This window comes from Staurois parvus, unplaced genomic scaffold (assembly GCF_062004578.1).
Source record: "Staurois parvus isolate SC_StPar_1 unplaced genomic scaffold, SC_StPar_1.0 ptg000122l, whole genome shotgun sequence".
Lineage (NCBI taxonomy): Eukaryota > Metazoa > Chordata > Amphibia > Anura > Ranidae > Staurois > Staurois parvus.
The window spans coordinates 12,338,243-12,352,757 of NW_028317918.1; positions in this window are offsets into that span (position 1 = coordinate 12,338,243).

Below are 14,515 nucleotides of genomic sequence, written 5' to 3' on the forward strand. Positions count from 1 at the left end.
CATGGTGAGTATTATAAAGAATTTTAGCTCATATTTATAAATGTGCCTGAAGCATTAAACTATTCCTTCTCATATAAATTAGTTTAAGTCAGCATGACTTTTATGAACAATCAAATAGCAATTTAAAAACTGGTGATATTAGCACATGAGAAAATGCTTTCCAGATTAGATTATTTAGATCATAAAAGCAACTTGATTTTTTGTTGCCTAAAGACATTTGAAAAACAGTTGTTTTTAAACTATATGCTCAGAATATGTATTTATTTTCCCCTTTCATGCAATTAAATTCAGACTTTCAAGGCAATGAGAAATAACAAATAATTGAAAATAAAAATGTTGCCTTTCACAGTCTCCACCTGTCAAATGCATTGGTTTATAAATATAAAATGTATTTAATTCAAGGGCAAAGCTACTGCAAAATATTTTTTTTCAGGTTATAGTCATATATTTGATTGCATTGCAATGTGCTTATTTCTTAGCAAGTCAATTAATTCATTGATTGATTGATTGATTGCTTTCAGCAACACAAAATGCAAGCTACAAAAGATCTCTGCTGTCACAAAGGATCGGGTCTTACATCTCCTGTTTTTTCAGGAGTCACAAGTGAGGCAAAGTTTAGTTTGCTAGATGTACAGCAAAATCAGCAGGAAATCTGTGAACCCAGGACATATCTCTTGATCCCCAAGAACATTTAAAAAAAATACAGTTGAGAGAAGAGCAGGTCTTTTAATATGGTTTAAAGGACAACATTTAAAAGACATAATCATTTTAACTACCATGTTTGGGAGATGACTTAAACCTGCACATGAAGTTGTGCATCTGCAGGATGTACTCCAGCAAGACTAACATTTAGAAAGAGCAAAATTCTGTCACTAAATGACAGTTCCTTACTCGGCCTACCTTTGTTTCTAAAAAAATGTATACCAGATCCTCATCCAGTGGATAAAGGTCTGGTATGGTTTATGAGGGGGATCCCCACACTAAAATATTATTCTTGGTATTCAGCAGGAAGCCCCAGATACGTGAGAGATGTAAGCCCTCTTCAAAAGTAGAGATGGTGTGGAAGACATTATTCCAGTCAATAAGAAGTTTTGTAGGAAATCCCCATTTATAGGGAATCCTATGATTGTATAGAATTTTAGTAATTAAGATCAGATTTTTGCAAGCAAAAATAGTTTCCCTAGACAGATTGGTGAATAATGCAACCCTCCAATAGGGATCAGGCAAAGAGGGGTTCTGTCAAGCAAACCACATCAATTAGTTTTTCACACGAAAAAAAATAATCTTGGCTAAAATGTCCCTAGGTAGCCTATCTGGCTGTGGGCAGGTTTTGGAAGCCTATGCGCTCTATCAATTACAATTTCTTGAGGAGGCACTGAAGGTAACAGATTTATAGTCATATTGCCTATAGTCAGCGTCTTGAATCTACTCCAAACTTCCCTTAAATTTTATATTGTTTATGTGGGGCCTGTCTTCCAAGTCTTCCATTAACATTCTTAAGTTCCTCATCCAGATCATTATGGGAATTGACTATCTTATTATGAGCTTATGTAAAATCTCTCATTTTGTGTTCTATGTGGTTAACTGTGTTCCCTATAGCAGCAATTTCACATTTGGCTGGATGCATAAATGATACCATGTCATGTTGTAAAGCTCCCCTCAGAGATACAAGCATCTCTTAATTGGTATCCAGGACTGGTTTTTCAGAAGTGTGGAAAGCATCTAGCTGTTCTGCATAGCCATTAGTATCAATCATACAACCTTTCTCACATCGTTTGCATGCCCATCGTCAGAAGCCAGTTTCCTCCTTTGCTTTGCTGGGCTGAAGATAGTTGTCAGTGACACAGAGTTACCTGCTGTGTGGGAGCCATTAGAAGTATGAGCCACACCTCTGCCATCTTCCAGGCTTCCACTGGGCTGAAGAAGTCCATTCATTTATGGGGCCATTCTCTAGAGTTTCATTTCTCCATGGGTCTCCACCTTTTCAGTGCTGTGCACAAGTAAAGGGAAGGGAAAAACAACTGCTCTCTACTGCTTTGTGCCTCCTCAGGGATCACACTGATCCAGAGCTCTGCAAGAATTCAGCCATGCTCTCTAGCTGCTGGCCAGTCCCCCTCCCCCCACTAAAATAAAAAAAATGTGCCCCCTCCTCCAAAGCTCCATTTTAGACACTAATCCTTGATAATGCTCTTGTGTGGATTTTGAGGGGAACAAAAAAAAAAAAACAACAAAACAATTCTTATCAGACTTTTATCCAAACCACCATGTTGAGGACATGTGGCCTGGTATGGTTCAGGAGGGGCAAAACATGCTCATTCTCCTCCTATTGTTGCCTTTAAGATTTCATGCTCCGATAATGGTCTGGTATGAATTTTGGTGGGACTCCACACTTTTTTGCTTGCTTTTTGCATGGGGTTCCCCCTTGAAACTCACCCATGCTTAAAGGGTCTGATATGGAATTGGGGGAACTCCACACCATTTTTTTGTTTTTTTGCATGGGGTCATCTTGAGCAGACCCTCATTAATAATAAAGATCTGGGGTCGTTTTAGGGGGAACTCCACAGTGTTTTTTTTTCTTTACAGTGTACATTACACCACTTCATAGGTAGGTTCAGGACCTCCCCAGGAATGGTATTTAAAGGAATTCTCTACTTTTAAGGCTTTACTATAAGCATTATTAAAATTGATGCTCCTTGCCAAAAAAAATTAAGAAACATAAATTGTTAAAAATGTGGCTTCCTTTGACTTCAGTGAGGTTCGGATTTTGTGTATCCAAACTTTGGTTAAGTTTGCTGAACCAAGGTTGGGCTCAGTAGGATAAAATAATCCCCCTCTATTTCTCCTTCTTCCCACTATTGTCTTCCCTTCTGCTTGCTTAATGCATAGGTCCCTTTTTGGGTGTCCACATAACTGCTTGTGTGATATGAACAGTTCCAATTTGATAGGTGGGCTTCTCTTACAATTGAAAAGGCTGACATCAGCAGAAGGGAGTGGAGGGGACCAGAAGTCTTAGGTGGCAATGCAGAGCTGTACTAGTGGTCCCATTTTCTGGAAACAGAGACAATGTGGGACCTGGACTGGGTATAGTTGACTTCACATGGTTAGAAAATCACTAAACCTGGCAAGATGGTTAGAGGAGAGGTAGCATGGTAGGAAAATAGATGTCTCTTTCACATTATCCATCCACCTTTTCCAGGGGCTTCCCTTCTGGTAGGATTTTTCTTCTTTCCATTGAATAACTCATCTACAACCCTATTTTCTGGTATGCTTTATAAATGTCCTAACAACCTTAGTCTGTAAATGTTTAAATGGGAAGGCTAGTGTACAGTTGCAAGAAAAAGTATGTGAACCCCTTGGGATTACGTGGCATTTTGCATGAATTGGGCATAAAATGTGCTCTGAACGTCATCTAAGTCACAACACTAGAAGAACACAGTCTGCTGAACATAATACTACACAAACATTAGATGTTGCCATGGTTTAATTGCACATAACATGTAAACATTCACAGTGCAGGGAGGAAAAAGTATGTGAACCTTTGGACTTAATAACTGGTTGACCCTCCTTTGGCAGCAATAACCTCAGCCAAACGTTTCCTGTAGTTGCAGATCAGACCTGCACAACGATCTGGAGTAATTTTTGACCACTCCTCTTCACAAAACTGTTTCAGTGTAGCAGTATTCTTATGATGTCTGGTGTGAATCGCTCTCTTAAGGTCATGCCACAGCATTTCAATCGGGTTGAGGTCAGGACTCTGACTGGGCCACTCCAGAAGGCATATTCTGTGCTGTTGCAGCCATTGTTTTGTTGAATTACTTGTATGCTTTGGGTCATTGTCCTGTTGCATCACCCATCCTTTGCGGAGCTTCAGTTGGCGGACAGATGGTCCCTCCGCCATGTTTTACAGTGGGATGAGGTTTTGATGTTGGTGTGCTGTGCCTTTTTTTCTCCACACATAGTGTTTAGAGATGAGCGAATTATTCAAAAATTCGATTCGGCTGATTCGCCGAATTTGCGGAATAAATTTGATTTGATGCGAATTTATTCGCTGCGAATTTAACTTATTAAAAGGGTTTCTAGGCTTCAGAGAGCCTTTATATTAGTGGAGAACACTGTACCTTTAATTTAAATGCCCTTGGAGTCTGCTGGGGAAGAGAAATAATACTGTCAGTCAGTATGACATGCAGATGAGTGCCGTCGATCTTAGAATCACCGCACACTTCACTCATTTGGGCAGTCACGGGGCACGACGAAGAAGATGAAGAAGAAGAAGAAGATGAAGAAGAAGAAGAAGAAGATGAAGAAGAAGAAGAAGATGAAGAAGATGAAGAAGAAGATGAAGAAGATGAAGAAGAAGATGATGAAGAAGAAGAAGAAGAAGAAGATGAAGAAGATGAAGAAGAAGATGATGAAGAAGATGATGAAGAAGAAGATGATGAAGAAGATGATGATGAAGAAGATGATGAAGAAGATGATGAAGAAGAAGATGATGAAGAAGAAGATGATGAAGAAGAAGAAGATGAAGAAGAATAAGATGAAAAAGAAGAAGAAGAAGAAGAAGTAGAAGAGGAAGAAGAAGAAGAAGAAGAGGATGAGGAAGAAGAAGAAGAGGATGAGGATGAAGAAGAAGAAGAGGATGAGGATGAAGAAGAAGAAGAAGAAGAAGAAGATGAAGAAGAAGAAGAAGATGAAGAAGAAGAAGAAGATGAGGATGAAGAAGAAGAAGAAGAAGAAGATGAGGATGAGGAAGAAGAAGAAGAGGATGAGGATGAAGAAGAAGAAGAAGATGAGGATGAAGAAGAAGATGAAGATGAAGAAGAAGAAGAAGAATAAGAAGAAGAAGATGAAGAAGAAGAAGAAGATGAGGAAGAAGAAGAAGAAGAAGAAGAAGAGGATGAGGATGAAGAAGATGAAGAAGAAGAAGATGAAGAAGAAGATGATGAAGAAGATGATGATGATGAAGAAGATGATGATGAAGAAGAAGATGATGAAGAAGAAGATGATGAAGAAGATGATGATGATGAAGAAGATGATGATGAAGAAGAAGATGATGAAGAAGAAGATGATGAAGAAGAAAAAGATGAAGAAGAAGAAGAAGAAGATGAAGAAGAAGAAGATGAGGATGAAGAAGAAGATGAGGAAGAAGAAGAAGAAGAAGAAGAAGAAGAAGAAGAAGATGAGGATGAAGAAGAAGAAGAAGATGAGGATGAAGACAATGAGGATGAAGAAGAGGATGAGGATGAAGAAGAAGAAGAAGAAGAAGAGGAAGAGGATGAGGATGAAGAAGAAGAAGAAGAAGAAGAAGAAGAGGATGAGGATGAAGAAGAAGAAGAGGATGAGGATGAAGAAGAAGAAGAAGAAGAAGAAGTAGGATGAAAATAAGAAGAATTCCAGTACAGCAAAAAGTGTATCTGCAGAGAGCTCCGCTATTTCTGACAGTTCTCTGACAGTTCCTTCACATTTACAGCGGTTGAAACATTGTATCTATTTGTTTCCGAATAAAAACATCTGTATCCTAAATGGAAACAAATAGATACAATGTTTCATAAATGTGAAGGAACTGTCAGAGAACTGTCAGAAATAGCGGAGCTCTCTGCAGGGACACTTTTTGCCGGCTGTAGAAGGGATGAAAATCGGCCGATCGGGAAAAATTCGATTCGTGCATCCGAAGTTTGCTAATTTTCGGATTCGGTGCGAATCGAATTTTTCCTAATATTCAAAACGAATTCCACTTCGCCAAGTTCGATTCGCTCATCTCTAATAGTGTTGTGTGTTCTTCCTAAACAACTCAATCTTGGTTTCATCTGTCCACAGCATATTTTGCCAGTAGTGCTGTGAAACATCCAGGTGCTCTTTTGCAAACTTCAAACGTGCTGCAATATTCTTTTTGGACAGCAATGGCTTCCTCCGTGGTGTCATCCCATGTACTCCATTCTTGTTTAATGTTTTCCTTATTGTTGATGTGTCAATAAAAATGTTAGCATGTGCCAGAGATTTCTGTAGGTCTTTAGCTGACACTCTGGGATTTTTCTTTACCTCATGCAGCATTCTGCGCTGTGCTCTTGCAGTCATTTTTACAGGATGACCACGCCTAGGGAGAGTAGCAACAGTGCTAAACTTTCTCCATTTGTAGACAGTCTGTCTTACCATGGACACATGAACATCAAGGCTTTTGGAGATACTTTTGTAACCCTTTCCAGCTTCATGCAAGTCAAACATTCTTGATCGTAGGTCTTCTGAGAGCTCTTTTCTGTGAGGCATGGTTCACATTAGACAGTGCTTCTTGAAACCAGTAAACCGAAAACAGGTGTGTGTTTTTTAAGGGCAGGACAGCTGTCAGCAACACATCCAATATCATCACACTGATTGGAGTCAAGGTTGGCTCACTCCTGGCTCCAATTAGCTCTGGGAGAAGTTATTAAGCTAGGGCCTCACGTACTTTTTCCTCCCTGCACTGGGAATTTTTACATGTTATGTGCAATTAAACCATGGCAACATCTAATGTTTGTGTAGTATTATGTTCAGCAGACTGTGTTCTTCTATTGTTGTGACTTAGATGACGTTCAGAGCACATTTTATGCCCAATTCATGCAAAACTCCACGTAATCCCAAGGGGTTCACATACTTTTTCTTGCAACTGTATTTCTAATAAAACATTGTAAAATTTAAAAAGGTTTTTCTTCTGCCTTTTCATCCTACAAAAATATAAAACTTATATGGAGAAACAAGATTTTAAAAACAGCATAGATGGATACGATTATGTACATTGCCTTGATCTCTTTTATTTTTATGTTAAAAAAATTAACACAATATGTTCCTTTTAACCACTTGCCCTCCTGAGGATTTACCCCCTTTCCTGACAGGCCATTTTTTGCGTTATGTCACTGCGTTACTTTAATTGGCAATTGCACGGTCATGCAACGCTGCAACCAAATTAAATTTACATCCTTTTTTCCCATAAATAGAGCTTTCTTTCAGTGGTATTTGATCGCATGTGCGTTTTTTATTTTTTGCACTATAAAAAAAAGGCCAACAATGTGAGAAAAAAACTGTATTTTTTACTTTTTGCTATTAAACGTGTCCAGTAAAAAAATTTTAAAAAATCAAATTTCGTTTTTTGCCAAATTGTATTCTGCTACATGTCTTTGCTAAAAAAAAATCTCAATACGTGTAACTGAATTGGTTTACGTGAAAGTTATAGCTAGAGATGAGCAAATCGAACATGACGAAGTGGAATTCGTTCCGAAGATTTGGAAAAATTCTATTCGCGACGAATACGAAGATTAGCAAACTTCGGATGCACGAATCGAATTTTCCCAAAAATGGCGGCGACATGTGTGGCGACGGAGAAAATGGACAGAGAAGATGGGGCGGGGATCTCTGGGAAGGCGCGCAGACAAGGCGCGCTGACCCATAATGCATTCATGACATGTGATCGCATTAGCCAATCAGCAGCCAGCCAGCACTGTGTAATGGTGGAGCTATAAATCGCGGCCATCTTAGAATTCTCCATTAGCCTCCGGTCATTCAAGAGAGACAGACCTGTGTGTATTAAGGGACAGAGTTAGGACCACAGAGACTTTAGGGCCACAGAATCGTTACTCAGGGACACAGAATCGTTACTCAGGGACACAGAATCGTTACTCAGGGACACAGAATCGTTACTTAGGGCCACAGCTATCAAAGAATCGAAAATTTAAAGTGACATACACCCTTTATTTTTTTGGTGGCTGTCGTGCACAGTTGGTGCTGCAGTTTGCCGATTGTGCAAAATAAACTGACTTTCTGCTTCACAACCACTATTGTACGTTCAAAAAGTTAAATCCATTTACACGCCGGCTGGCGGTAATATTTTTTGGGTGATTAGTGCATTCCAGTGACACAAATGTACAGTTTCCAGCCAACGGCAAGCTGCAATTGACCGATTGTGTACAATAAACTGACTTTCTGCTTCACAACCACTATTGTATGTTCAAAGAGTTAGATCCATTTACACGCCGGGTGGCGGTAATATTTTTTGGGTGATTAGTGCATTCCAGTGACATAAACGTACAGTTTCCAGCCAACGGCAAGCTGCAATTGACCGATTGTGCTAAATAAACAGACTTTCTGCTTCACAACCACTATTGTACGTTCAAAGAGTTAGATCCATTTACACGCCGGGTGGCGGTAATATTTTTTGGGTGATTAGTGCATTCCAGTGACATAAACGTACAGTTTCCAGCCAACGGCAAGCTGCAATTGACCGATTGTGCTAAATAAACTGACTTTCTGCTTCACAACCACTATTGTACGTTCAAAGAGTTAAATCCATATACACGCCGGGTGGCGGTAATATTTTTTGGGTGATTAGTGCATTCCAGTGACATAAACGTACAGTTTCCAGCCAACGGCAAGCTGCAATTGACCGATTGTGCTAAATAAACAGACTTTCTGCTTCACAACCACTATTGTACGTTCAAAGAGTTAAATCCATATACACGCCGGCTGGCGGTAATATTTTTTGGGTGATTAGTGCATTCCAGTGACAGAAACGTACAGTTTCCAGCCAACGGCAAGCTGCAATTGACCGATTGTGTACAATAAACTGACTTTCTGCTTCACAACCACTATTGTACGTTCAAAGAGTTAGATCCATTTACACGCCGGGTGGCGGTAATATTTTTTGGGTGATTAGTGCATTCCAGTGACATAAACGTACAGTTTCCAGCCAACGGCAAGCTGCAATTGACCGATTGTGTACAATAAACGGACTTTCTGCTTCACAACCACTATTGTACGTTCAAAGAGTTAAATCCATTTACACGCCGGCTGGCGGTAATATTTTTTGGGTGATTAGTGCATTCCAGTGACAGAAACGTACAGTTTCCAGCCAACGGCAAGCTGCAATTGACCGATTGTGCTAAATAAACTGACTTTCTGCTTCACAACCACTATTGTACGATCAAAGAGTTAAAACCATTTACACGCCGGCTGGCGGTAATATTTTTTGGGTGATTAGTGCATTCCAGTGACAGAAACGTACAGTTTCCAGCCAACGGCAAGCTGCAATTGACCGATTGTGTACAATAAACTGACTTTCTGCTTCACAACCACTATTGTACGTTCAAAGAGTTAAATCCATTTACACGCCGGCTGGCGGTAATATTTTTTGGGTGATTAGTGCATTCCAGTGACAGAAACGTACAGTTTCCAGCCAACGGCAAGCTGCAATTGACCGATTGTGTACAATAAACTGACTTTCTGCTTCACAACCACTATTGTACGTTCAAAGAGTTAGATCCATTTACACGCCGGGTGGCGGTAATATTTTTTGGGTGATTAGTGCATTCCAGTGACATAAACGTACAGTTTCCAGCCAACGGCAAGCTGCAATTGACCGATTGTGTACAATAAACTGACTTTCTGCTTCACAACCACTATTGTACGTTCAAAGAGTTAAATCCATATACAGGCCGGGTGGCGGTAATATTTTTTGGGTTGATTAGTGCATTCCAGTGACATAAACGTACAGTTTCCAGCCAACGGCAAGCTGCAATTGACCGATTGTGCTAAATAAACTGACTTTCTGCTTCACAACCACTATTGTACGTTCAAAGAGTTAGATCCATTTACACGCCGGGTGGCGGTAATATTTTTTGGGTGATTAGTGCATTCCAGTGACATAAACGTACAGTTTCCAGCCAACGGCAAGCTGCAATTGACCGATTGTGCTAAATAAACTGACTTTCTGCTTCACAACCACTATTGTACGTTCAAAGAGTTAAATCCATTTACACGCCGGGTGGCGGTAATATTTTTTGGGTGATTAGTGCATTCCAGTGACATAAACGTACAGTTTCCAGCCAACGGCAAGCTGCAATTGACCGATTGTGCTAAATAAACTGACTTTCTGCTTCACAACCACTATTGTACGTTCAAAGAGTTAGATCCATTTACACGCCGGGTGGCGGTAATATTTTTTGGGTTATTAGTGCATTCCAGTGACGCCGGCTGGCGGTAATATTTTTTGGGTGATTAGTGCATTCCAGTGACATAAACGTACAGTTTACAGCTAACGGCAAGCTGCAATTGACCGATTGTGCTAAATAAACTGACTTTCTGCTTCACAACCACTATTGTACGTTCAAAGAGTTAGATCCATTTACACGCCGGGTGGCGGTAATATTTTTTGGGTGATTAGTGCATTCCAGTGACATAAACGTACAGTTTCCAGCCAACGGCAAGCTGCAATTGACCGATTGTGTACAATAAACGGACTTTCTGCTTCACAACCACTATTGTACGTTCAAAGAGTTAAATCCATTTACACGCCGGCTGGCGGTAATATTTTTTGGGTGATTAGTGCATTCCAGTGACATAAACGTACAGTTTCCAGCGAACGGCAAGCTGCAATTGACCGATTGTGCTAAATAAACTGACTTTCTGCTTCACAACCACTATTGTACGTTCAAAGAGTTAAATCCATTTACACGCCGGCTGGCGGTAATATTTTTTGGGTGATTAGTGCATTCCAGTGACAGAAACGTACAGTTTACAGCCAACGGCAAGCTGCAATTGACCGATTGTGTACAATAAACTGACTTTCTGCTTCACAACCACTATTGTACGTTCAAAGAGTTAGATCCATTTACACGCCGGGTGGCGGTAATATTTTTTGGGTGATTAGTGCATTCCAGTGACATAAACGTACAGTTTCCAGCCAACGGCAAGCTGCAATTGACCGATTGTGCTAAATAAACTGACTTTCTGCTTCACAACCACTATTGTACGTTCAAAGAGTTAAATCCATATACAGGCCGGGTGGCGGTAATATTTTTTGGGTTGATTAGTGCATTCCAGTGACATAAACGTACAGTTTCCAGCCAATGGCAAGCTGCAATTGACCGATTGTGCTAAATAAACTGACTTTCTGCTTCACAACCACTATTGTACGTTCAAAGAGTTAGATCCATTTACACGCCGGGTGGCGGTAATATTTTTTGGGTGATTAGTGCATTCCAGTGACATAAACGTACAGTTTACAGCCAACGGCAAGCTGCAATTGACCGATTGTGCTAAATAAACTGACTTTCTGCTTCACAACCACTATTGTACGTTCAAAGAGTTAAATCCATTTACACGCCGGCTGGCGCTAATATTTTTTGGGTGATTAGTGCATTCCAGTGACATAAACGTACAGTTTACAGCCAACGGCAAGCTGCAATTGACCGATTGTGCTAAATAAACTGACTTTCTGCTTCACAACCACTATTGTACGTTCAAAGAGTTAAATCCATTTACACGCCGGCTGGCGGTAATATTTTTTGGGTGATTAGTGCATTCCAGTGACATAAACGTACAGTTTCCAGCCAACGGCAAGCTGCAATTGACCGATTGTGCTAAATAAACTGACTTTCTGCTTCACAACCACTATTGTACGCTCAAAGAGTTAAATCCATTTACACGCCGGCTGGCGGTAATATTTTTTGGGTGATTAGTGCATTCCAGTGACAGAAACGTACAGTTTCCAGCCAACGGCAAGCTGCAATTGACCGATTGTGCTAAATAAACTGACTTTCTGCTTCACAACCACTATTGTACGTTCAAAGAGGTAAATCCATTTACACGCCGGGTGGCGGTAATATTTTTTGGGTGATTAGTGCATTCCAGTGACATAAACGTACAGTTTCCAGCCAACGGCAAGCTGCAATTGACCGATTGTGCTAAATAAACTGACTTTCTGCTTCACAACCACTATTGTACGTTCAAAGAGTTAGATCCATTTACACGCCGGGTGGCGGTAATATTTTTTGGGTTATTAGTGCATTCCAGTGACGCCGGCTGGCGGTAATATTTTTTGGGTGATTAGTGCATTCCAGTGACATAAACGTACAGTTTACAGCTAACGGCAAGCTGCAATTGACCGATTGTGCTAAATAAACTGACTTTCTGCTTCACAACCACTATTGTACGTTCAAAGAGTTAGATCCATTTACACGCCGGGTGGCGGTAATATTTTTTGGGTGATTAGTGCATTCCAGTGACATAAACGTACAGTTTCCAGCCAACGGCAAGCTGCAATTGACCGATTGTGTACAATAAACGGACTTTCTGCTTCACAACCACTATTGTACGTTCAAAGAGTTAAATCCATTTACACGCCGGCTGGCGGTAATATTTTTTGGGTGATTAGTGCATTCCAGTGACAGAAACGTACAGTTTCCAGCGAACGGCAAGCTGCAATTGACCGATTGTGCTAAATAAACTGACTTTCTGCTTCACAACCACTATTGTACGTTCAAAGAGTTAAATCCATTTACACGCCGGCTGGCGGTAATATTTTTTGGGTGATTAGTGCATTCCAGTGACAGAAACGTACAGTTTACAGCCAACGGCAAGCTGCAATTGACCGATTGTGTACAATAAACTGACTTTCTGCTTCACAACCACTATTGTACGTTCAAAGAGTTAGATCCATTTACACGCCGGGTGGCGGTAATATTTTTTGGGTGATTAGTGCATTCCAGTGACATAAACGTACAGTTTCCAGCCAACGGCAAGCTGCAATTGACCGATTGTGCTAAATAAACTGACTTTCTGCTTCACAACCACTATTGTACGTTCAAAGAGTTAAATCCATATACAGGCCGGGTGGCGGTAATATTTTTTGGGTTGATTAGTGCATTCCAGTGACATAAACGTACAGTTTCCAGCCAATGGCAAGCTGCAATTGACCGATTGTGCTAAATAAACTGACTTTCTGCTTCACAACCACTATTGTACGTTCAAAGAGTTAGATCCATTTACACGCCGGGTGGCGGTAATATTTTTTGGGTGATTAGTGCATTCCAGTGACATAAACGTACAGTTTACAGCCAACGGCAAGCTGCAATTGACCGATTGTGCTAAATAAACTGACTTTCTGCTTCACAACCACTATTGTACGTTCAAAGAGTTAAATCCATTTACACGCCGGCTGGCGCTAATATTTTTTGGGTGATTAGTGCATTCCAGTGACATAAACGTACAGTTTACAGCCAACGGCAAGCTGCAATTGACCGATTGTGCTAAATAAACTGACTTTCTGCTTCACAACCACTATTGTACGTTCAAAGAGTTAAATCCATTTACACGCCGGCTGGCGGTAATATTTTTTGGGTGATTAGTGCATTCCAGTGACATAAACGTACAGTTTCCAGCCAACGGCAAGCTGCAATTGACCGATTGTGCTAAATAAACTGACTTTCTGCTTCACAACCACTATTGTACGCTCAAAGAGTTAAATCCATTTACACGCCGGCTGGCGGTAATATTTTTTGGGTGATTAGTGCATTCCAGTGACAGAAACGTACAGTTTCCAGCCAACGGCAAGCTGCAATTGACCGATTGTGCTAAATAAACTGACTTTCTGCTTCACAACCACTATTGTACGTTCAAAGAGTTAAATCCATATACACGCCGGGTGGCGGTAATATTTTTTGGGTGATTAGTGCATTCCAGTGACATAAACGTACAGTTTCCAGCCAACGGCAAGCTGCAATTGACCGATTGTGCTAAATAAACTGACTTTCTGCTTCACAACCACTATTGTACATTCAAAGAGTTAAATCCATATACATGCCGGGTGGCGGTAATATTTTTTGGGTGATTAGTGCATTCCAGTGACATAAACGTACAGTTTCCAGCCAACGGCAAGCTGCAATTGACCGATTGTGCTAAATAAACTGACTTTCTGCTTCACAACCACTATTGTACGTTCAAAGAGTTAAATCCGGTTTTATTTTTGGGATGCTTATTGAATTAAAGAGTATGTCAGACAACACGCAGAGGAGTGGCAGAGGAGTCAATGTTTCAGGAGCGAGCAGATGTGGCTGCAGAGGAAGGGGTCGAGGCAGCACTAGTCACAGCCAGAGGCCAGTGCTCCCGGTGTCATCCAGCGGTTGTGTCTCCACCGACAACCCTGCCGTCATCGATTGGTTGACTCGGTCGTCTTCCTCTTCCCAGGTCACCTCTGACACCTACAGCCAACGGTCGGTGGGTACGTCAGACACAACCGTTAGTTGGCATGGCCCGGGAGCAAGCCCACTGAAATCACGTGTCCTCGACCTGCCCCTGTCCTTTGGTGTTCCCTCACCAAGCGAAGTATCGCATGCTGTGGGCTCAGCCCCACTGTACAGTGAGGAAGAGCTAACATAGGGCGGTCAGGAACGGGGGGAGACATCCGCCTCTTCAGCAGCCAGGCGAAGAAGTAGTGGCGAGGAGAGTGGCTCGGTAGCCGGTCTAGAGACAGGTCTGTCTCCTGACCCACACGCAGCCGAGGGGGCTAGTAGTGACGCGGAGACCCTAATTGATGATGATGAGGCTGATCGCACTTGGCAGCCTCGTCGTCATCAGGCTATTGCTTCCGCATCATCAGGAGAAGAGGGTGCCAGCTTGGCAGCGAGCAAAACAGTCGGTGGGTTGCCAGGAGGCAGCAGGGTCGCAGCAGTGTCAGTGGAGCCAAATGGCCACGGAGTAGAGCACCAGCTCCACT